This window comes from Lucilia sericata, unplaced genomic scaffold (genome assembly GCF_015586225.1).
Source record: "Lucilia sericata isolate MDLA Ls3-8-SP2 unplaced genomic scaffold, ASM1558622v1 Contig000018F_arrow, whole genome shotgun sequence".
NCBI classification, from domain to species: domain Eukaryota; kingdom Metazoa; phylum Arthropoda; class Insecta; order Diptera; family Calliphoridae; genus Lucilia; species Lucilia sericata.
Genome location: NW_023994057.1, coordinates 1143618 through 1167457, shown reverse-complemented (window position 1 = coordinate 1167457; position 23840 = coordinate 1143618). Strand labels below are relative to the sequence as shown.

Genomic DNA, 23840 nt, shown 5'->3' with positions numbered 1-23840 from the left:
AACTCAAGTTATTCTCAAAGTGCTCTAAATATTTTAATTTGCTCAAAATACTTTCAAAATCTAAGTTTTGTAGAATATGACAATTTTAAGAATGCGACAATTTAAATTTATTTAGTAAAAATTAAAAGGTCCTTTTGAACGATACGATATTGGATAAATTAAATTTTGAGAGAAGTGATAAAAACATGATTTTGCTTTTCATACATAGTGAATCGGTTTGGTACAATAAAACTGTTTTTAACTTTTATTTATGGCGACTTTCAGTATGTTTTGTACAACTTATTAAAGGTTTCTCAGACCTTCAAAGTGTGTAACATTCATTTTTATGGTTACAAAGAATGAAATTCATTGCAATTTATGTACTTTTCATTAAGAAATGCAATAACAATTTCATTAACACAAACGAACTATAAAACAAACAATCTATGTTCATTTTACTAAAACAATAACAATTACAGCTGTTTATATTGGTAAAACAATTCGTTCTTTAAAAGTAAGAAATGGGTCATTGTACCAAAAGTTAATTTTATTTTTATACCCTTCACCTTCGTGAGAAGAGTATCTATAAGTTTGTCATTCCGTTTGTAATTTCTATAATATAATTTTTCGACCCCATAAAGTATATATATTCTGGATCCTTATAGGTAGCGGAGTTGATTAAGCTGTGTCCGTCTGTCTGTCTGTCTGTCCGTCTGTCTGTCTGTCCGTCTGTCTGTCTGTCTGTCCGTCTGTCTGTCTGTCTGTCCGTCTGTGTGTTTGTTGAAATCAGTTTTTAGAGGACCCCAGATATCGGCGAGATCCGAATCTTCAATAATTCTCTTAGACATGCTTTCGAGAAGATCGCTATTTAAAATCAGCAAAATCGGTCCATAAATACCGGAGATATGAGCAAAAATCCGAGACAACCTCTGAAAATTTCATAAAAAAGAAAATTTTTTTCATGCTTTGATATAACAACACTGCTTATTCATTGAGTATTTCGTTTCATATGTTTGGATGGCTGTGTGTTTCATTGCCTTCTGTATATTGTTTTTGTTTCTTGGTGTATTCAGTTTCGCATGTTTGGATGACTGTTGGTTTCATTGCATTGTGTATTTTGTTTTTGTTTCATTATGTACATCGTTTCTTATGTTTGGATGCTGTTGGTTTTACTGCCTTGTGTATTTTGTTTTTTGTGTGGTTATTTCGTTTAGCATTGTTGTTGTTCATTTTGTTTTGCTATTTCTATAATAATCGGGAAAATGAAATACATTTAAATTTTATGAAATTAATATTTATTAAATACACTATGGTGAAGGGTATATAAGATTCGGCAAAGCCGAATATAGCACTCTTACTTGTTTAGTATAATCCCGAGGCATATTTTTTTGATTTGTCCAATAATAATAACTTTAATAGAAATTGTAAACTGCATTAACACCTTTCTCCTCTTAACCGATTTTGAATAAAATTTATTTTATCTTATGAAAAATAATTTAAATGTTAGATACGTCATTATTATATTAAGGGGACAATATGTCCATAGGTAAACAAAATCTAAATATTTAATATTACGTCTTTTTTCTAGAGCAATGAACTTTAATGAAACTAAATTATGTGCGGTGTCTCGTCGACATGTGGTGTTTGAATTTTCATTCTAATTGTCGAAATATTTGTAAAAATCTACTGATCGAGATTGTATTTTTGCACACATTTTACATATGTACATCCCTAGATATTGACCTAGTTTTTTTTTTCAGTTTATTTTTTATCGATAAAAGTGCACAATTTTTCAAATAATTATTTTAAATAAGTTTTCCTCTTAAATGTTCTACAATCTTACCAAAGTAGAACATGATATAATTTTAGTTCATTATTTATACTTAGGTATATTAGGGTGGGTATGGAGAAACAAATTATATTTCCATCGAAAAAAAAATCTTATCAATATGTATTTTGATGCTGTAAACCAATTTCAATCAAAAAGTCGATATTACATTTTTCGGTTGTTAGCCCTTTTGAATTTCAGGTGACGATATATTTAAGGCCTCATTTATAAAAAGAATTTTATTTTATAAACTTATAAACGGCTAAACCGATTTTGTTGAAATTTTTACAGTGTGTTTCTGTATGTCTGGAAGGACGAGAAGGGCGAGATGCCACTCCTACTTACTAAATAACTATTAAAAGTCTTGGAAACTGGTGCAATTAGAGTTCTCAAAATTTGCACGGACAACTTTGACATCCATAAGATTATTTTTTGACAAAATGGGCGGAATGGCTATAGTGGGCGTGGCACCTTCCATATTAAGAAAATATTAAATCAGTATATCTCAAAAAATATAATAGTTAAATTTTGTCGGAGCCACTTAAGTTTCAATATGACTATTTAGGATGAAAAGTGGGCACAGCAGGGGGCGTGGCACCTCCCATATTAATTAAATACAAAAATCGTTTATCTTGGAAACTATTAGAGTTAAAATCTTAAAATTTTCCAAGAAGAACTTTAACATACATGTAAACATTTTGGGTAATAAATTGGCGGACTACCAATGGGGAGAGCGGCCCTTCACTTTCGTCAGAAGGGTATATATAAGTTTGTCATTCCGTTTGTAATTTCTATAATATAATTTTCCGACCCCATAAAGTATATATATTCTGAATCCTTATAGATAGCGGAGTTGATTAAGCTATGTCCGTCTGTCTGTCCGTCTGTCTGTCTGTGTGTTTGTTGAAATCAGTTTTTAGAGGACCACAGATATCGGCGACATCCGAATCTTCAACAATTCTGTTAGACATGCTTTCGAGAAAATCGCTATTTAAAATCAGCAAAATCGGTCCATAAATACGGAGATATGAGCAAAAATCTGAGAAAACCTCTGAAAATTTCATAAAAAAGAAAAATTTGTTCATGCTTTGATATAAGCAACAATAACAACACTGCTTATTCATTGAGTATTTCGTTTCATATGTTTGGATGGCTGTGAGTTTCATTGCCTTGTGTATATTGTTTTTGTTTCTTGGTGTATTCAGTTTCGTATGTTCAGATGTCTGTTGGTTTCATTGCGTTGAGTATTTTGTTTTTGCTTTTTTTTTTGAGTTTTTCGTTTCGTATGTTTCATTGCCTTGTGTATATTGTTTTTGATTTTTGGTGTATTCAGTTTCGTATGTTTGGATGTCTGTTGGTTTCATAGCGTTGTGTATTTTGTTTTTGTTTTTTTGTGTATTTCGTTTCGTATGTTTGGATGTCTGTTGGTTTTACTGCCTTGTGCATTTTGATTTTTTGTGGGTTTACTTCGTTTAGCGTTGTTGTTGTTCGTTTTGCTATTGCCATAATAATGATATAAACGGGAAAATGAAATAAATTAAAATTTTATAGAATTGATATTTTTTAAATACACTGTGGTGAAGGGTAGATAAGATTCGGCACAGCCGAATATAGCACTCCTACTTGTTTTTTATTTATATTGCTTTTAGGCTAGCAAAGCACACTGCGTAAACTCATGTGCATTTAATAAATCCGTTCACCATTGTTCACTTTTGAATTTATGGACTTGAATATTCACCTTTTAAACATATTTTGTACAATTTTTTAAAATAACTTAGGTATTTGTTATTTTTTATTTCGTTTGACATTGTTTTAAAATGTTTCTAAATACATATTGTAATTGAACAGAATTTGAGCAGGGGTTTCATGAAACAAGTCGAATAAAATTGCACACTTGCACAAATTAATTTTTATTTACTTGATATTTGCAAAGACATGAGTTTTAGTTTTTACGTTTACAACAAAAAATTGATCTCACATCGAATAGACATACATATTTGAAAAATCTATATGAAAGATTTCAGTATGTTGCCCTCTTGTAGTAAATGAGCGATTTAGATGTATGTGTCCTAATAAATAGATTTTCTTTAGATGGGTCTTATTTTGTTTAATGGTGTTCAAAACTAACTGTTGTAATATTTAAATCCAATCGGAAACCAGTGCCGAAAATCCATTTGAAAGTTGTAAAATTGGATAAATAATAAATATTACTTTGATCTGTTCAACAAAAATACCCCCAACAATATATTCACATTTGAGATAAATGTTATTTTCTAAACAATTGGGCGCCTCTAATATAAATATGTATATTGACTTTTTCATATATGTATTGTGATGCAATGTACAAAAATTTACTCTTAACCTTTTTCTGCAAAACATATTATTGCATAACATGACAAAAGTTTTCCAGAACTGCAGGTTTATTATTTATCATCATTTTTTCTGTTTCTACTTTGTAAAGATTTTTATTGTTGTTGTTTTTTACTATTTAAAGATTATTTTTTATTGTTTTTTTTCTTTTGTGCTACATGTTGTTGACTTGCAACGAAGGCAACAGAGTATTTTGGCCTACATATTTAAACACGAACTGGTTGTGGCTGCTTCTGATGGGTACCTATCGTGGCAGCGCCTGCATTGCAAAACTTGCTACTACTACTATAACTATGATAAAACCAATTATGTATGAATGAATGTGACTAACAAAATATTTGCAACATATGGAAAATACTTATTACTGTTCTTCTTCTTTTTATATTTGAGTAGAAAATCAAAGATATAAAGAATCGAATGAATCTTGGATAGCTTTTGGTTTATGTTTTTTTATTTTATGTCTAGTGTAAATGTACATACATATGCACAAGTTTCTTATTTTTAAAAACAGTATGTACTTGAAAAAGGGACAGACAAAGGAGTGATAGGACGGAAAAATGGACTAACAAACAGTTAGTGTACTCTCTGATACATATTAAGTGAAAGGGAAATCTTTATAACCCAAATTATCCTTAGTCTTATGGACCGCAATAATCGCTTATTCATAAAATAATTTACTGCACTACTATTAGTTTATACTTAAAGTTACTTTACAGTATGGAATAACTCTTTGCAGTTTCTTACTATTACCTCACATTTCAATTGTATATTTAACTCTATGACTTTTTATCTCTACAATATTTTTTCTCCTGTTTTTGTTTGTTTTCAGTTTCATGTGGTGTAATATTTACAGGAAGACAGCAGCAACAATACTTTACATTTTAAATATAAAAAATAACAACAAAAGAATTTCAAATGTTCATTTTCATTTAACCAGCTGAACTTTTCTTATTTTTTATTTTCATTTATATTTTTATTTCAAATTAAGTTCATTTGCTTAAAGATCATTTTTTCAGATCTCCGTGTACAATTGCAAGTACGTTTGAGTTTGTAGTGGGTATACATACATACATGCATATTACAGCCAAACCTATTTATAACCAACTCCGGTGCAGTAAAAAAATTTAAATTTTCCACTTTAAAACAATATGAATTATAAATTAATTTCAGTACATAATATTTGAAGTTCGTTAAAAAAGGAGTATGAAATTGTACATGAAGTAGTAAAAACGAAGTTAATTTTATCAGAGCATTCGTTATAAGCAAGTTCATTATAACAAATGTTTTCTGTATGAAAATAGTTACCAAAATGCCGGGACTTCAAAAATAGTCAGTAAAAACCGAGAAGTTATAACCGAGATCGTTAAAAACGGATTTGACTGTATTATACATGCAGGTATTAGGCTGTTGGTGCTTTTGAATGCTGGTACAGTAAAGTACAATACATAAAAAGTATAATAAACATACATAAATCTGATTAATCGTAACTACACCATAAAATTGAAAATAACAAGATTAAATGTATGTATGTATGTATGTATGTATGTATGTATGTATGTATGTATGTATGTATGTAGTATGTATGTATGTATGTATGTATGTATGTATGTATGTATGTATGTATGTATGTATGTATGTATGTATGTATGTATGTATGTATGTATGTATGTATGTATGTATGTATGTATGTATGTATGTATGTATGTATGTATGTATGTATGTATGTATGTATGTATGTATGTATGTATGTATGTATGTATGTATGTATTGTATGTATGTATGTATGTATGTATGTATGTATGTATGTATGTATGTATGTATGTATATGTATGTATGTATGTATGTATGTATGTATGTATGTATGTATGTATGTATGTATGTATGTATGTATGTATGTATGTATGTATGTATGTATGTATGTATGTATGTATGTATGTATGTATGTATGTATGTATGTATGTACAGTTGCGTTCAAAATAATAGGAGTGAAAATTTCAAAAATTTTAAATATAAACTTTTTAGTGAAAGATTTAGATTTTTAATTAAATATTTTTATAATTTATTTATATAACTTGTTCTTAAATTTTTATAATCGTTATTTTAAATATTTAAGAAATTTATTTAAAAAAATATATATTTTTTTAAATTTATATACAAAATCTGTTGTTCAAAATAATAGGAGTATTCGATTTAAGTTCAAATATTTTTAAAATAAAAACAAAAACGAAGTGAATTTCATCTAAAATATTATTAATTAATGTGTGGCAGTACAGCATCAGTCATTTTTGTCAAGATTTTATTTAGAATTTGGGTATATGAGCCTCCGGATCTTAATGTCTTTCCGACAACGGTTTTGAGAGGCTTGATGACACATGTCGTGGCCGATTATCCACAAATATGCAGTTATTTATTCAGAAAACCTTAAAAGACGTTATATGCAAAGTCTTTTAACGTTTTGCTTTAGAATCAGTATGTCGACAACCATGTAATGGCCTACTTCCTATGGAACGACCTTCCACCAATATGGAATCAATAATGTTTTCATACCACAACACCGCCATTTTATCAAATTTGTTTATTGGGAATATGAGAACATATCTTGGGGTAATATGTTTACCTACAACATTTGGTCTACGATACCATTTTACAATTTTTACGACCATACCCTTTTTGTCAAGACCCATCGTGAATCATTCCTATTATACGACTTCTTTGAAAGTTGGTTAGAGCTTAATATTTTTCGATTAATGGACTTCCAATATATTTTCTGAATTCATTTAGATTAAAAAATGTCAAGACCCATCGTGAATCATTCCTATTATACGACTTCTTTGAAAGTTGGTTAGAGCTTAATATTTTTCGATTAATGGACTTCCAATATATTTTCTGAATTCATTTAGATTAAAAAATGTAATTTGTTGTCGTGTTCATGCATTAAAAATTCATCCATGTATAAAACCACCTCTAAATGCGTTACTTAGTAAACTTTATGGGTTTTACTATATGCTTTATGGTCTGAAATTAAATTTTTTCAAAAAAGATTTGTTTAAAAATTGATCTGAACTAACTGAATATTGATCACGATGTTTAATAACTACAATTTGGCTTAGTTAAAATCATTTAAATATAACAGTTTTATATTATATTTTTAATATTTACTACGAATAATGGAAATTAATCTAACTCAGGTTATATAATATACGGTACTCCTATTTTTTTGAGCAGCCGAAATCTGATATGGATTTCGAAAAAAGTGAATACCAAAAAAACTAATGAACCTATATAAAAAATTTCATTTGTTTGGATTTTAAACACTTAACAAACAAATATCGTGAAACAATATTGGATTTCTTTTTTAAATTAAGCTGCACAATTATTTTTAAGTCTCACTCCTATTTTTTTGAACACAGCTGTATGTATGTATGTATGTATGTATGTATGTATGTATGTATGTATGTATGTATGTATGTATGTATGATGTATGTATGTATGTATGTATGTATGTATGTATGTATGTATGTATGTATGTATGTATGTATGTATGTATGTATGTATGTATGTATGTATGTATGTATGTATGTATGTATGTATGTATGTATGTATGTATGTATGTATGTATGTATGTATGTATGTATGTATGTATGTATGTATGTATGTATGTATGTATGTATGTATGTATGTATGTATGTATGTATGTATGTATGTATGTATGTATGTATGTATGTATGTATTGTATGTATGTATGTATGTATGTATGTATGTATGTATGTATGTATGTAGTATGTATGTATGTATGTATGTATGTATGTATGTATGTATGTATGTATGTATGTATGTATGTATGTATGTATGTATGTATGTATGTATGTATGTATGTATGTATGTATGTATGTATGTATGTATGTATGTATGTATGTATGTATGAATGTATGTATGTATGTATGTATGTATGTATGTATGCATGTATGTATGTATTTATGTATGTATGTATGTATGTATGTATGGATGTATGTATTTTTATTTAAATCTTTAGATTCTCAACCTAAATATCAGACATACAACAGCTTTGTTCTTTTGCTCTGCACAATACTGTACTTAGTAAAAAGTGAATGTATTATTACAATGGTTGCATACTATCATCTATCAACAAGTAAATATATGTAACTGTGTGTGTTTTGAAAATACTCTATTATATTCGTACTATTATACTATTAAAAGTGACTACGACGACGAGCTCACTGAACTCTGGCCGCTATTTAATGAAAGTAAGAGTATTTTCCTCTCCTTTTTATGATATCATAGTCAGTCAACTTTTTTCTTTCCTTTTATAACTATTGTCTAAATCTTACCGAACTCATATCTACATACAGTGAATCAACTAAGTTTTTTGCCTACCTTTTTTTAAGAGAATTTTGTTTTTTGTTCATAAATAAAATTTGAAAAAACAGGTAGAGAGTAAATTTATGTTTTCCAATTAAAAATAGAGATTGTGTAAAATGGGAAAACCATGAAAAAAATATTAAAATACAAATTTTGGTGCATTTTATTATTTTTCATCAGAATTTGCATGTCAATAAAGTATTTTGCATTTTTAGAATTCGAGTTAATTTCGTTGAGATTTTCAAATTATTTTTTAATTACTTTTTGGAATTTATTGTTTTATTGTTAAAAGGACGCGTGTTAAGTATTTTCAATTGAAATTTGCAAAAATCATATCCTCATTGTGTGAAACTGTGAAGTTATTTGCCTTAAAAATGTTTAAAGGAAAATAATGAGCCAATTTCAATATAAAAAATTAGTTTAGATTTCTAGAACAAGTATAAATCAATGAAATATAATTATGAGATGTTTAATCAATATCATTAAAAAATATAAAATAGAGTAATTGATGAAATAATCCAAAGAATTATTAGAAAAAACGCACTGAGTGCTTTTTCAAATTCTTTAACTGCCAAAGGGAGGCGACTTGTATCCAAGGAAAACGATTGAATTCCTGATTTATCTTCTCCAAAATCCATATACAAACTAGGAGGAACACTATGTTTAAATTTAGACCTCTAAACTGACCTTAGGTTGCTTGGAACCAATGTAAAGTGAACTGTCGTGTAGTACAGGAAAAATACTTAATTTAGATATTTTAAAATAGAGGTCGTTATCATCACCTAAGGTCAACAAAAGCAATATTTTTCAGCTAATATATACACTCATATATATTTAGAACTCAAATCAAGAATAACTATCCAGATCCAAATACGCCTACTGTATTTTATTCATAAAATAAAGCATTTAAAATATGAGGTTGAAAATCAAGATTTTAGTATGTAATAGTTCTATAGTGGTATATGGTGATGTCCCCATACTTAGAGTGGCTAGAATGACACTTAGTGTTAGATTTATTGAATAAGAATCAATATTTTACAATTCTAAATAAAATTTACACAGTATTCCCCAAATAGATGGGGTGTCCGTAATGTAGTTTTTGTTTACCAATACAAAATGACCAAAAATCCAGATTATTTTTGTTGTAATATATAGATTTATACCCCACTAAACATTTTTTCTAGGTCCAAATCCATTGATTATCTAATATATCATGTATCCAATTCAAAATTACTTATTATTTTCGAAATTAAATCAAAGAAACGATAGATTTCATGTTAAGTCAAATATTGATAAATTCTTATAGGTATATAGGATAATAAATCGGTTAAGAAATGTCCAAATTTAGTCGTTCCACTACTATAATATCTAAAAAATGTTATTCTAATATATAGGAGTAATAAAAATACTAAATTTTATAAAATAATGCAGCAATATTAAAAAAATGAACAAAAAACCTAAAAAGCAAAATACTTTATTGACCTAAAAAATTAACAATACGTTCACATTTTATCAAAAATCTCGTTAATTAATATCACGATTTTACTCTTTTTAAATTTTGCATTATTTGCAAAATTATTCACAAATTTATATCAGATAGAGCTTATTTTTCTACGAAAATATTCATTCAACCAACAGATAGAGAGTTTTTCATGGAAATATAAAATTTTTATTTGAATTAAAATCAATAAATATTATATTTTATACAATTTAATGGAGGAAAATAAACCAAATTGTTGAAAAAGCAACAGATTATAATGTTTTGGTCCAAAATCAAAGTTATATGGTTAAACACGACAATAAAATTGATTTAATTATTATCATAATGAGCGATATCTCAAAAACTATTAGACCGATTTTAAATATTTTGACGGATTTGTGTTCAGCATGTCCAAATTATTAAGAAGACTTGTTTTGTAACAGAAAATCATCCAAAGGGATAGAGTTTGAAGCAATTTTTGGATAAGATAGAGAGTTTTGCATTCAGAATTTTTCTTTTTTTAAGATAGAGAAATTTAAAAAAAGCTATAAAATTGCCAAAAAATATTTTTTTTTCTTTGAAATTTTTATCACTGATGCGGGATAGTTTGCTGAATATTTTGCCATCAAAATCTCATTTTCATGAAAATGACAGATAGCGACTATTGAATATAGTCCCTCGATATGTATGTCTGAAAGAAGCTATAGGCTACTTTTTATTTTGAAATTTTAAGTGGTCGAGGAGCCACGCCCACATACAATATAAGTATTAAAAGTAGCATATCTCAGAAACTTTAGTGTCAATATGATTATTTCAGACAAATATTGCGCGAACTAGCAGCAGGGGGAGTGTCACATCCCATAATAATTAAATATAAAAATTCGTTTATCTTGGAAACTATAAGAGTTAGAATCTTCAAAGAACTTTCCATGTAAACATTTTGGGTAATAAATTGGCGAACTACCAATAGATGGATCGACACCTCCAATATGAGTTAAATAGACAAATTTGTTTATCTGGGAAAATTATAAACTAGATTCTTCAAATTTTGCACGAAGAACATTAATATTCATTTGAACATTTTGGGGAAAAAGGGCGGACTTTCATGGGGGCTTGGAACCCCCATATGAATTAATTAGAAAAAATCGTATATTTAAGAAACTATTTGAGCTAGAATATTCAAATTTTATATGAAGAACTTTGACATTTATGTAAGCATTTAGAGAAAAATTGGAGGACTTTCAATGGGGGAATTGGCACCTCCCATATGAATTAAATACAAAATTTCGTATATCTGCGAAATTATTAAGTTATTATTAAAGCTAGTTTATAATAACCAAGAGATGACTATAAAGTATCTTTAATCTGATGTTAAGTTGGTAATTACACTTTTTACAGTAAAATTACCATAAGACATGTGACATTTTTTCAAGTTGCGTGCAGTACACTCACAACAAAAAACGCTTCTCAGTTTGACAGACTTATTTTCTGGTTTTTGTTTATTTTTTGTTTTTATTCAAAAGATAAAAAGAGAAACGAATAAAAACAGGCTATACATATTTTGGCAAGTAGTTCTCCTTGAAATCTGTATGTATATATATTCGTACGTCTACAAGTACGTTCGTGTAATGTGTAAGAAGTCAGTCTCCCGTAATTTCATGGTTTAGAATAAGTTTCTAACTTCTTATTATACCCTAAAACACTTTTGTGTGGATGGTTTATTCGGTTTGTGCTGATGAATGTGACGCATCGAAATGTTGGCTCTACCCCCTTAAAGTATACCAATTCCTCTGTCCGTCCATGAAAATTATGAAAATCATTATTTCACCTTGCCCTCATACAAACGTACCCCTTCAATAGGGCTTTTGAGCTAATAATTATCTATGTTAAGTGTTTTTGTAACTCTACAAAAATCTGGCATAACTTAGTTTTATATACATAAGACCAAATGCTACTGTCGATTTTCGTCCACCCGGGGCATGTTACCTTGGCGAGACCTCCGCCTTGGTGTTATTGCAATCCCGGGGTATAAAGAGGTGGCCAATACTTCCAGTCTGGCCGGGACTGAAAAATTGGTTACAGTCTTAGCCTGGCTTAGTCCTTGCATATGTCCTGGCTGGTCAGTTGGTTGAGGTTCCTTCGGGATCCACGTAGTGGCTGTGGTTTAAACCCAAATTCCCGGGGAGAGTAAGTGGCGGTTAAAAGACTGATGCATGATAATAGTCAATATTTCGGGATAAGTTCGGTGCTGTTGCCGAAAACAACAGATACCCCACAGAGTAGTGACTGTGGGACTAAGCGTTGGAAATGGGTTGGTGTCAATTGTATATGATACGGGATGAATGTAGAGATATGCGGGCCTCGTCCACCCGTATATCTAAATGAGTGTGTCGTATGTTTTTCACTTATGAATGTGTCGGATAAATGAGAAGTGTGCTGGGTTAAATGATGATGGATGAAAGGTATCATATACAAGTGATACCATTAAATTTTCCTTCCTTGTCCAGATATGTTCAGAGTAAACTCTGTTCATATCAGAATTACCACAGCGTATCACTGTGAGTAAGAACAATGTCTACGGCTTATTGATGGATCGTGCTTCGGTCCACCGGTTACGTCTCTAGGTGCTGTTGCCGAATCAACAGAGCCATAGTAGTGTGGTTGGGCGACATTATGTCGGGGTAGATTGAGCGTGCTCATGACACCTGTCTTTCCCCAACGTGACTACTTTGGCAAGAGATTAGATAGCTCGAGTACTCCAGCAAAGTACTTGTGCATGGACCGGTCAAAGCCAATGTACAAAAATTGCCACCTGAGTTCTTCATTGAAGAACAAAGGGGCGGTGGTAGACCGTTCTCAAGTCTACCCAGTGGATGAAAAAGACCACCGTGAGATAAGGCCGTCAAGGCAGGTGCTCACGTTAAAACTCTCGACAGTCTGTCGATTTTCGTAATGATCGGGTCTCATCTCCCCTATCCCCCATACAAAGTCCACTTCAGAAAATAACTTGATGGTCAATAATTCATACATAAAATTCCCTGCACAAAATTTTATAAGAATAGGCCCAAAACAAACAAAAATTATTCACATTTTTAACATACTCACTGGTGTTGAGTATAATATGGTCGGCCATGCCGTTCTATACATTTTTACTTATTTGTTGTTGAAGTTTGTATTGTGAATTTTTTCAACATGATGAAGTTGAATGTTGCGAGTTTGACGTTACAACATAGTGATTATGGCTATTACCGTGTATATAGGTAGACAGTGTCTACTAGACACTATAGAAGTTCTTGTTTGTATTCAATCGATTAATCGACGATGCTTTGTAAACATTTTTGGAGTATTTGTTCGAATAATTCTATATCAATTTATTGAATAACCGGAATCTTATGATATAATTTTTCGAAAGTAAAGAAAAACTTCAAAATATCAACAAAATGAGCAAAAACCAATAAAAATAATAGTCAAGGACTAAAGTTTACATACACTACAAATTGAATATAAATTTTTTGTTAATATACATATAAAGCTATTTAATTTATATTTATTTAAAGAAAAAAGTTAAAAATAGGTAATATATTTTACACTATTGTTAGAGACAAATTTAATATCTGAGCATATATTACTGCTTGAAGTCTACGGGCATTGGTATCACCCAATCCATAATGATCTCTCCACCATGTATGACCCTTTAATTTTTAACTTTATTGCTAATTACTTTTATGTTGCACTCATAGTTAATCTATTTACTACATAACTAATACTAATTACTAATGTTCTATCAACATGTTTTCATTACTCTTACCATTACCATAAAATGGTAAAATTGAGTGTTGAATGTAGACTTTAGTCCTTGACTGTATTTAAGTATGTATAGATCTAATGGCAAATAGAGTTTCAACATTTTCATTCTCAGTTATTTGATTATTCGAACAGTGCAAACGCTACATGCGCTAGTATTTACGTTGAAATTGCAGTTTGTGTTAAAATAAAAAATAAACGAAAATTCTCCATTAAAAGAAACTGTGCGTACAGTGGTGTACATAAAAGTAAGTACAATCATATGAATCTGTATATATGTGTGTATGTATATAGTATTTATTTATTTATTGCATTTGCAGTCGTAAGCAGGTCTTTTAGAATGTATTTGTTCTTTGGCTGAGCTTTAAAGTTGTTGCAAGAACGAACACTTACTTCTTCTATATGTGTCACTAAGCTCCACTTTGTCTGCGTGTCTGTCTGTACTTATTTCTATCTATCTGAATGGATGGATTGTCTACTTCTTCTATATACAATGTGTATGTATGTATGAGCTTGTAAACTCGTAGTTCTAATAAAAAAATAAATACGAAATACTTTTGCTTGTACTACAAAAAGCCGTTGTTTGTTCTACTAACTTAAATATCGAAGAAGTTTTATTTTTTAGGGTTAATAATAGAACAACTTTAGTCTTCAAAAGGAATCAAAAGATTTGTTTTTTGTTTTAATAAACGGCCTTCTTTTCACATAGATACATACATACATACATACATATGTATGCACATAAATTTATTTCATTGTGTTTTTTTTTTTTTTTTGTTTCTTTTTTATGTTCTGACTTCATTCTTTTAAATGTGGTTTTTAACTAAACAAGTTTTGTATTTAGCTCTACGTATTTATATTTGAATGTGTGTAGTAAATATATATGTATGTAGTATATCCGTTACTAGTATTTGTTAATACGCTTTGGATTTGATTGTTGTTGTTTTCTGTACTTTTGTCAAAAATTGTGGTTAATGGGTTGTTGTTTGTTTCAAGTTTTTAAATATTTTTTTTACTGTTTTATTCCGTAGATTTTTCGCTTAGCTAGTCATCAATCCATATAAATATGGTAAAAATATGGTAAAATTTTAAATTAATTTTATAAAAAAAAACTAAGCACCTATCGAACATATTCGTTGTTAAAATGATTTCAGGGCCAACACTTCATTGAACAGCATGTAAACAGAAAAACACGTACAGGGTTTTTTACGAATGAGTGTAACTTTTCACCTATTGGTTTTTGCAAAAATTGTCCAAAGGACTTTAGATAGCTATTTCAAAAAAGTTTTTTTTTAATTTTTTTCAAATAAATTATTTTCCAAAATGGACCCTATTTTTGCTCAAAACAAACCTTATACAATTTCCTTCAAGGGCTTTATAGTCTCTTAATGGAGTGCGAGTGGGATATCTATCAAAAAAATTATTTTTTAACTCAAGAATAAGATTTTTCAATATTTGACACATGTACCATTTTCATTTTCCCCTATTTTTTCGAAATAGAGTTTTTTTGTTTATTATAATTATTTATTTACATATTTTTTTTTTGAGAAGAAAGCTTATACAATAATTTCCTTAAAGAGCTTTGTGGTCACTTTGGATCCAAGGGTTATATGTATAAAAATATATTATAACTCAAAAATCAAATTTTTTGATCATTCAAATTTGTAATGTATTGGAAAGAGTTAGATTTGGCAATGTGTCATATGGCACCGTCCTGTTGAAGCCACATATTGAAGCCAATAATAGGGTAAAATTTAGTTATTACATCTACAACCACAATTATGGCTGAATTAGGATGATCTTCAATACTCCAACTGTGATATTAAAATTGAAAGTGTATTTATTTATATTTGTAGGTTTTTTGTTTGATAAGTATTAAAAGTCTAATATCTCAGAAACTGTAATAGGTACGTAGAGTTCCCAAATTTTGTATGGACAATTTTGACATCCAGAATGGTCTAGGTGCAATGGACGTTTAAAGAAAATATTGAATTGGTATGACTGAGAAAAAAATAACAGCTAGAGTCCTCAACTTTTTTTGAACCACTTTAGTATCAATGAGTTTTTTGTAAAAAATGGGTGGGCTAGCAATATGGGCGTGGCACCTCCCATGTGAAATAAATACAAAAATTCATATATGTATATGAGAGAATATTAGCGCAAGAACAACTTTGACTTCCATGGAACATTTGGAAAAAAAAACTGGGTGGACTAGCATTTGTGGACGGCGCACCTCCCACATTAATTGAAAGGGAAAATTATTATATTTGCAAAACTATGAGAACGAAGAATTTTAAAATCTTTGTTAGAGCTAGAATCCTCATTTGTAGGAAAATGGGCAGACATTCAATACGTTAGAAAGAAGTGGGTAAACATGAAATTGTTGGCGTAGTATCTTTCAAACAAAATTAATACAATAACTGAAGATCTATTATGCTAATATCTTTAAAAATTGTAAAGTGAGTTTCTTATTTATATTGTGTTTAGGGTATCAAACAAAGCACGCACACTGGGTATAGCTTGTTATCTTTAAAATTAAAACATTATTTTAAGAAACTCAAAAGATAACAACGTAAATAAAGAATAATTCACAATATTTATTTAGAGATAATGAGCTAAATGCCAAATCAGTGTTCTTTGTGTTTAAAACCTAATAATAAATTATTTTAAATTTTTTTGCAATATGTGTTTAAATGTATAGTTTGTACATAAATACCTATGTATTTATATTTAAGAATGTGGCTTCCAGTCGGTTAGTTTTCTATTCTGGTAGACCGGAGGTGGTGGGCACTGATTAAGGAGCGCACGGAAATGGTCTATGCTTTCTTTTGGGCAAAAAAATATTTCATATGATACAACGTTTTCAACAATTTTGAGAAACAGTACCCAGAAAAGTACATATGTCCATGCAGTTTTTGTAGATGACTATTTTTGCTCATTCAAAATATTTATTTATTTACATTGATAAAATTAACTGACATTTCACGTAGGTGTTTCTTATCATTAAAAATATTTATTTCAAGAGGAAGAATGTTTTTTCAAAGTAAATTTATGTAAAAGCTATGATTATGATAAAACCTTAATAAATTTAAAATTTTACTATAAAAGTTAACAAAAAACGCAGCTAATTAACGTTCAATTTGTTTCTTATATTTGTATTACATGTGAGGGGTGTTGAAACAAACAAAGGCAACAAACAGTCTCCATTTCATTCATGACCTTATTTAAAAATAGAGTATGAAGAACATTCAAATTGATTTCGAGAGATATTAAGTAATTCGAGCGAAATAAATGTTTACTTTATTGTGAATATTTCTAAATTTGCTTTCGAAAAATCTAAAACAAAGTAGAGAATAACTGAATAAACGAAGAAGTGGCATAAACTACTCACAGTTGCCTTAAGTCTGTTTTTATATTAATCGTCTTGCCTATATCCAATATCTGGAGGTTGGGACTTAGACGGAGGAAGTTAATTGAACAAAAAATTTTTTATATTATTACCCAAGGTTGAAAAAATTGATTGGTATCAATGGTAATGTATTTGTTTTCACTTGCTTTGAATTTATTTGTCAAATTTAATTGCTAAGTCATGGTCAAAAAAATTACAATTTTAAAATTCAAATCTGTAATATTTTTGTTAATATAAAAAAGTTATTCCAATAAGCATAATTTTACTTTATTTACCACCTTTTTCTCAATTCTTTAACATTATGTTATGACAGTTTTCATACAAAAATGATTTTAACTTCCAGAATAACTACCTGTTAAACGATGAATGCAGGTGGAGAAAATGGGGGTTAGTCATATACAATATATAATACATATGTATGTAATTTAAATCAGTTCATAATTGTAAAGTCCAAAAAAGGTTGCACCTTCAAATTGAAGATCTATGTCACTTTACTCTGTATTTTAAACGAAATTTGTTGTTTGCTTCCACTTTTTTATAAGATACAAGAATATACTATAATTCAAATAACAAAACTTAAATTTATAATGAAAGTTACTTTTTTCGATCACAGACATATATTTTTTTATGTATACCCGGATATGTTGTTGATATGTTTATAGTCCCATAATGGGATGCGAATGGGATATATATCAAAAAAAATATTTTTTAACTCAAGAATAAAATTCTTGTATTGGGGGTAGGATATAATATGACACGATGTCAGTCATACTTTAAAATATAATTTATATAGAGATTTGTAAAAAATTTCACTTTATACTAAAAAATTTCATTGATGATAGCTACTTAATTTTGTTTCAAAAAATATTAATGCAAAATAACGTAAAAAAATAAAATGTTTATTACGTTTTACGTTTATTACGGATATTTCTTTCTGAAATTGATCTCTTATCGTGTTTTACGCATAAATGTAAAATATGGTTTTTATATCTTAAATAATTTTGATTTTATAACGATTTTTGCTTTTCCTATAAAACTATGAAAACTATTTTTCAGCATTTAATTGACGAAAAACTGTTTTTTTAATTTGCTGTTTTTTGAGATATTCTATTTGCCATAAAATTATGTAGTTTGATTGCATGGTTTATAAACAGACAAAGTCGATGAAGCAATAGGATAGAAGCTTGGGCCTTTTATTTGTAAGTCCGCTGTAGTATTCACTTACAGCACCATTTGTTTAGTGTGTGTCAAAAAATGATTTTCAGACACATACTACATTCATTCTAACCCAAAATAAGTATGGGCCTTTTCAGAATTTTCGTTATTTTTCATATTCATACTTTAATCTTTTAAAACAGAAAAGTTTTCTGTTTTCGACCGTCACAGTATATATATGTATATGTATGTACATACATATGTATGCATATACATACATGTTAATGATGAGTACAACGGGTAAAAGTGTGGTTTAAAAATAGTAATTAACTTAAGATTTTTCTCTCTTTTTTGTTTAGCTTTTTTTATAGCACAGAAAAACAGTTTTTAACGTTCTTTTCGATCTTTGGCATAGGATTATCGTGAACATTTTGTTGGTTACTTCAGTAACAATAACAGCGACAACAGAAGTAAAATGCAAGAAAAATATAATAATATTTCATATTAACTGACAACCAAAGCAAAAAAATTAAAAATAACAACAAAAGTGAGAAATATACATAAATACAAGCGAAAAACAACAACCATAATGAAATGAAGTAAAGTATAAGATAAAGAAATAAAAAACAACATCCCAGCAAACACGATGTTTTTGATTTTAAATTTAAACGCGATTTGAATATTGAAACTCCATCTGAATATAATAAAACCATTAAATTTATTTTTTCAAAAACCTCTTGAAAAAGTCAAATTATATTTTTTAAATTCAAAAATGTTGGACTCTAGTCCTGCATCGGGCCTGTTGTGCGTTTATTTACCAGTGCATCTGGTGGCAATCGAACCTACGACCTCCGTTCTGACAGACTAAATAAAACACTAATTTCTAACCTACCGGAGGCATACAGTTTTAATTAAAATATTACCCACACTATATACATATACAATATTTAGTTCACCTTACCACAAATTTAATACACATTGAGTAAAATAAGCAAATATTTCATATCAAATGGGAAAAACTTTAATTTTGAAATGTTTGTGGCTCTGTGCTTGTTGGGATCGATCAAACAAACAGCATACTTTGTTGTTCACAAACATACATTTATGTATATTAACAACATACTTGTATGTATGTATACAAAAATAATATTTATTCATGGATGAGTGTATTTGTCTGAATTTTTAAGAATGTGCATAAAACAACCGTTAAACTAAGCTAACAATTAAAAAAATAAAACTTTATTAAGTAATTAAGCAATATGTATACTGTAAATAGAAGAATTTTGACATCTAGACTCGTTTTACTTACACTCAAGTTTCAAATGATTTAAAATTTTGTACACTTTGCTTTTGATTTCAACTCCAATATGAAATTTTCACAATTTTTATGAATATTCGTCTACAGTATTGGCAAATGTATTTTTTTTATTTAAAACACAAACACAGAGTTGTTTTTACTTTAAAATAAATACTTTTTATAATCACGTTTTTACAATAACACTTTGAATTAATTATTTTCTCTTGGATTTTTTTGTTTGTTTTTACCACGTCTTCTTTCTCTCTTTATAGTATATATTTTCCTTCTTTGTATTAATTATAATAAAAACACAACTCGTTAATATTCAATAAGTAACCTTTTCTAAACTTTTTTTACTGCGATGATGTCACACGTTGATCTCACGACCGGCGTAAAGCAACTGAAACAAATTTAACCAAAACACGAATGTGAAATAATAATATTTTCTTTATTTGTTTGTCTCTCATTCTGCTGGATGTAAATATAGAGTTGCCAGACTTAAAATTATGAATAATAATTTTAAGTCTGGCAACTCTATATCTAGTTTATATCATAATTCTAAAAATATTTCGATATGTTTAAATATTTAAGGTTGTCGTCTACCGTTAAACATTTTTTTGTGTTATCGTTTTATATGAATAATTATTGCAACTTTGAAATCCGTAACTAAAAGACAGCGAAAAAAAAGTATACATATGTATGTGTATAACTAACTCAGAATAAAAAGAACTTTAAGGTTATTTAAGAAAATAATCAACTGGATTGGAAATCGTGATTTAAGTTATTAATTTTTACCTATCTTAAATGTATGTCAGTCGAATCATCGAAAAACAAATGTCTTATTTATTTTTAAAGCTTTGAGTTTTCCTACCGTGTTTCTTGAAGACATCAGTGCCTTTAAAACACCCATTAAGCTCACTACCATTACCGCTAAAATACCATTGCCGAAATTAACCTAAATATCGTTATCTCTAACTTTTCATTTAAATAATTTTAAAATTTTAATTAAAAATCTGGCATGTCGATTTTATATAAATGACGTTATCACTAGGGTTCTATAAATCGACTTTCGAATAATCGAACAATCGACTTTTTGTCGAAAAAAGTCGAAAAGTCGAAGTCGACTATTTTGTTCCAAAAAAGTCGATAACTCGACTATCGTCTATGAAAAAAGTCGAAAAGTCGACTTTGTAAATAAAAGTCGAAAAAAGTCGAAAAGTCGGAAAGTCGAAAAAAGTCGATAAGTCGAAAAAAGTCGAAGAAAGTCGAAAAGTCGATAAGTCGGAAAAAGTCGAAAAGTCGGAAAAAGTCGAAAAGTCGAAAAAAGTCGAAAAGTCGGAAATAGTCGAAAATTTTAAAAAAGTGGAAAAGTGATCAAAAACTCTAAAATAGTCGGAAAAACTCGAAAAAAGTAAAAAAAATAGTCGAAAAAAGTCGAAAAAAAGTCGAAATAAGTCGAAAATAGTCAAAAAGTCGTAAAAAATCGAAAAGTCGAAAAGTCGGAAAAAGTCGAAAAGTCGAAAAAAGTCGGAAAAATTCGAAAAAAGTCGAAAAGTCGAAAAAAGTCGAAAAGTCGAAAAAAGTCGAAAAGTCGGAAAAAGTAGGAAAAAGTCGAAAAGTCGAAAAAAGTCGGAAAAAGTCGAAAAGTCGAAAAAAGTCGGAAAAAGTCGAAAAGTCGAAAGGTCGAAAAGTCGACCATTTATAAAATACTAAAAGTCGAAAAGTCTAAAAGTCGACTTTTAAATAAATGAAAAAGGTCGAAAAGTCGAAAAATCGACTTTTCATAAAATGGAAAAAGTCGAAAGGTCGAAAAGTCGACTTTTAACTAAATGCAAAAAGTCGAAAAGTCGAAAAGTCGACTTTTCGTTTCAACTATAGAACCCTAGTTATCACTTGTTTCAACAGTTGAGAGAGTTTAAACAAAACTGAGTTAATATAATCAGTAGGGTAACCAGTGTTACCATATGTCAAGTTTTCCCTTTTTTTGCAAGTTTTTTGAGATTCAAAAAAGTTTTCAAGTTTTATTCCAATAAAACAAGTTTTTTGAAAATTTATACAGTTTTTCAGTTTTTATTTTATTTAATCAATAAATAAGTTTAAAATAAAAAAACAATGTTTACCATTAACAAAATAATATTTTATACCATTAATATTCGTGATATTCCTAAAAACTGAAAAAAATTGACCGGTGTTGATGACCTTAATCCCTTAGAATAGACGTTAAGGACACAATGCACTTCGACCATATTGTAGAGATTTTGTTCAGCCCATTGGTTCACCATACTAGGCCAAGATAAATGGATTAATCGGTGAGTGTTTGAAGATATCATCTGGGTCTGGGTAAGACAAAATCTTCGTGTTTCGAGTTCCCAATGACGGGTAGTTACAAAAGTTCAGAGGTTTCCTCTTGTAGTACACAGAATCTACATAGATTCATCATGACATTTCAAGTGTAAATTTATGGTGTCTAAGACCACAATATCCAGTAATTCCTTGCTACTGATGTTAAGGAAAAGTTCTGTACCAATTATCATTAAGCTATTTAAAATTCCTCAATTTGCTAATTTTTTCATCTGCCGTACAAATTTATTAAAGTTCCTTTTTCTAAACTTTCCATATTATGAGTAATTCAAAGATCTTTTAGTGTGATGAGTTATTTTAAAACTTTAAAACTAAAATAAAAAATATTCACCTTTTTCGCCAAAAGAATTGAAATCTGTTTCTTCTTAAATTTTCAATCCCTTCGAAGGGAAAATTGATTTCGTGAAATTCCACAACAGTTGATTTTGATCGTAACAGCTTTTTATTGATCAGAAAATTCTATAAAAAATTCACAACAAGGGAAGTTTTTCACGTCAAAAAAGGGAAAAGTTGTAAATTAACTTAATTTTAGTTAGGTTAACTTGGACTTGAAATTAAAATTGCATTTCGTGAAAACTATTGATATTTTAATGTGAATAATACAAAAATAAGTTTGATTCACAAAAATTTAGCATTATTTTTTTATAACTTCACTGTGAAGGAAACAATTACTTGACGATTACTTCAGTTTTTTCACAAAGTTTTGGCTCTTAGTATTTTTGGAAATGAAGAGTTTAATTAAAATTTATTATGGGGAATTTCAAAAAATCTCTTTGACTAGTTATTGAGATCTTGATCGATGATAGCAATTAGTCATTGAATAAGAAAATCGAACATATTTGTAGTAATTTTTTTAATAAACAAATTTTAGCTAAATACTATATTTTTTAAGACTGTGTAAAAATATAATTTTAGCGCTTTTTAGTGCGTTTTGAGTGAATGGCGCCGTCCATTTTAGTATAAAATAGTTGACAACACTGCTTAAAAGCACAAAAAATGCTCTAAATATTGTGTATTTTTTATGATATTTGAAATTTAATTCTATGAAATTAAACTTTTCATAGAATTAACTTAAATCATCGAATGCTTTAAGAATTAATTCTTAGAGGTCTAAAAATTGATAATTGCTGGAATTAAAATTTAATTTAAATTTTTTCTAACAAATCGAAGCCAAATTATTTATATTGTCTGCAACGCACAGCAAAAATATGATATTGCATATTTTTGGTTACCCTGATCTGTATTGCCGTGCATACTTTTTTGAAATTGAATCATAAATTAATCAAGATCTAACTAGATTAGCTAAGCTTAGTGGTAGCAAGGAATGTAGGGCATCAAAAAATACATATATTTTTTCTGTTTATAAAAACAAATAAAAAATCATGGCAACACTAAATAAGTAAGTGCATCTGTGGGATTTTGATGAGTTGTTTGTTGCTTCTCTTGCTTGCTGTTTGCTTGTTTAACAAGTGAGAAATGTAAACAAACCGTTGAATTATATTTTTCGACACTGTTGTCAATTTTTTAAATAAAATAATCGCTAAAGTCTTCTGAAAATTGAGCGATAAAATCAAAACCATTTTTATTATAACATTTTGAAGAAAATGTAATAGAAAATAGCTAAATTTTTAGGATTTTTTAAATTATTACTTCAAAAATCGTTAATATAATTTACCTGTGCTCAAAAATTTTTATTATTTTCGGCGTATGCAAATTTTTTTGTTGACCGATATTGTTAATTTTCATACAAATCTTAAGAAATAAGATCCAGAATAAA

The 23840-nt window shown here is 28.8% G+C and overlaps 1 protein-coding gene across 2 annotated transcripts in view; it reads right to left on the bottom strand.

The window, feature by feature from the left end:
• LOC119607260 (MICAL-like protein 1) overlaps positions 1–20110 on the bottom strand; it is a 65325-nt gene extending 45215 nt beyond the window's left edge. For both annotated transcript variants that reach the window (XM_037961123.1, XM_037961131.1), the window contains exon 1: positions 19715–20110. The gene's annotated coding sequence lies outside the window, so the exon portion shown is untranslated. The remainder of the gene's footprint in view (positions 1–19714) is intronic.
• Between the last annotated feature and the right edge of the window lie 3730 nt (positions 20111–23840).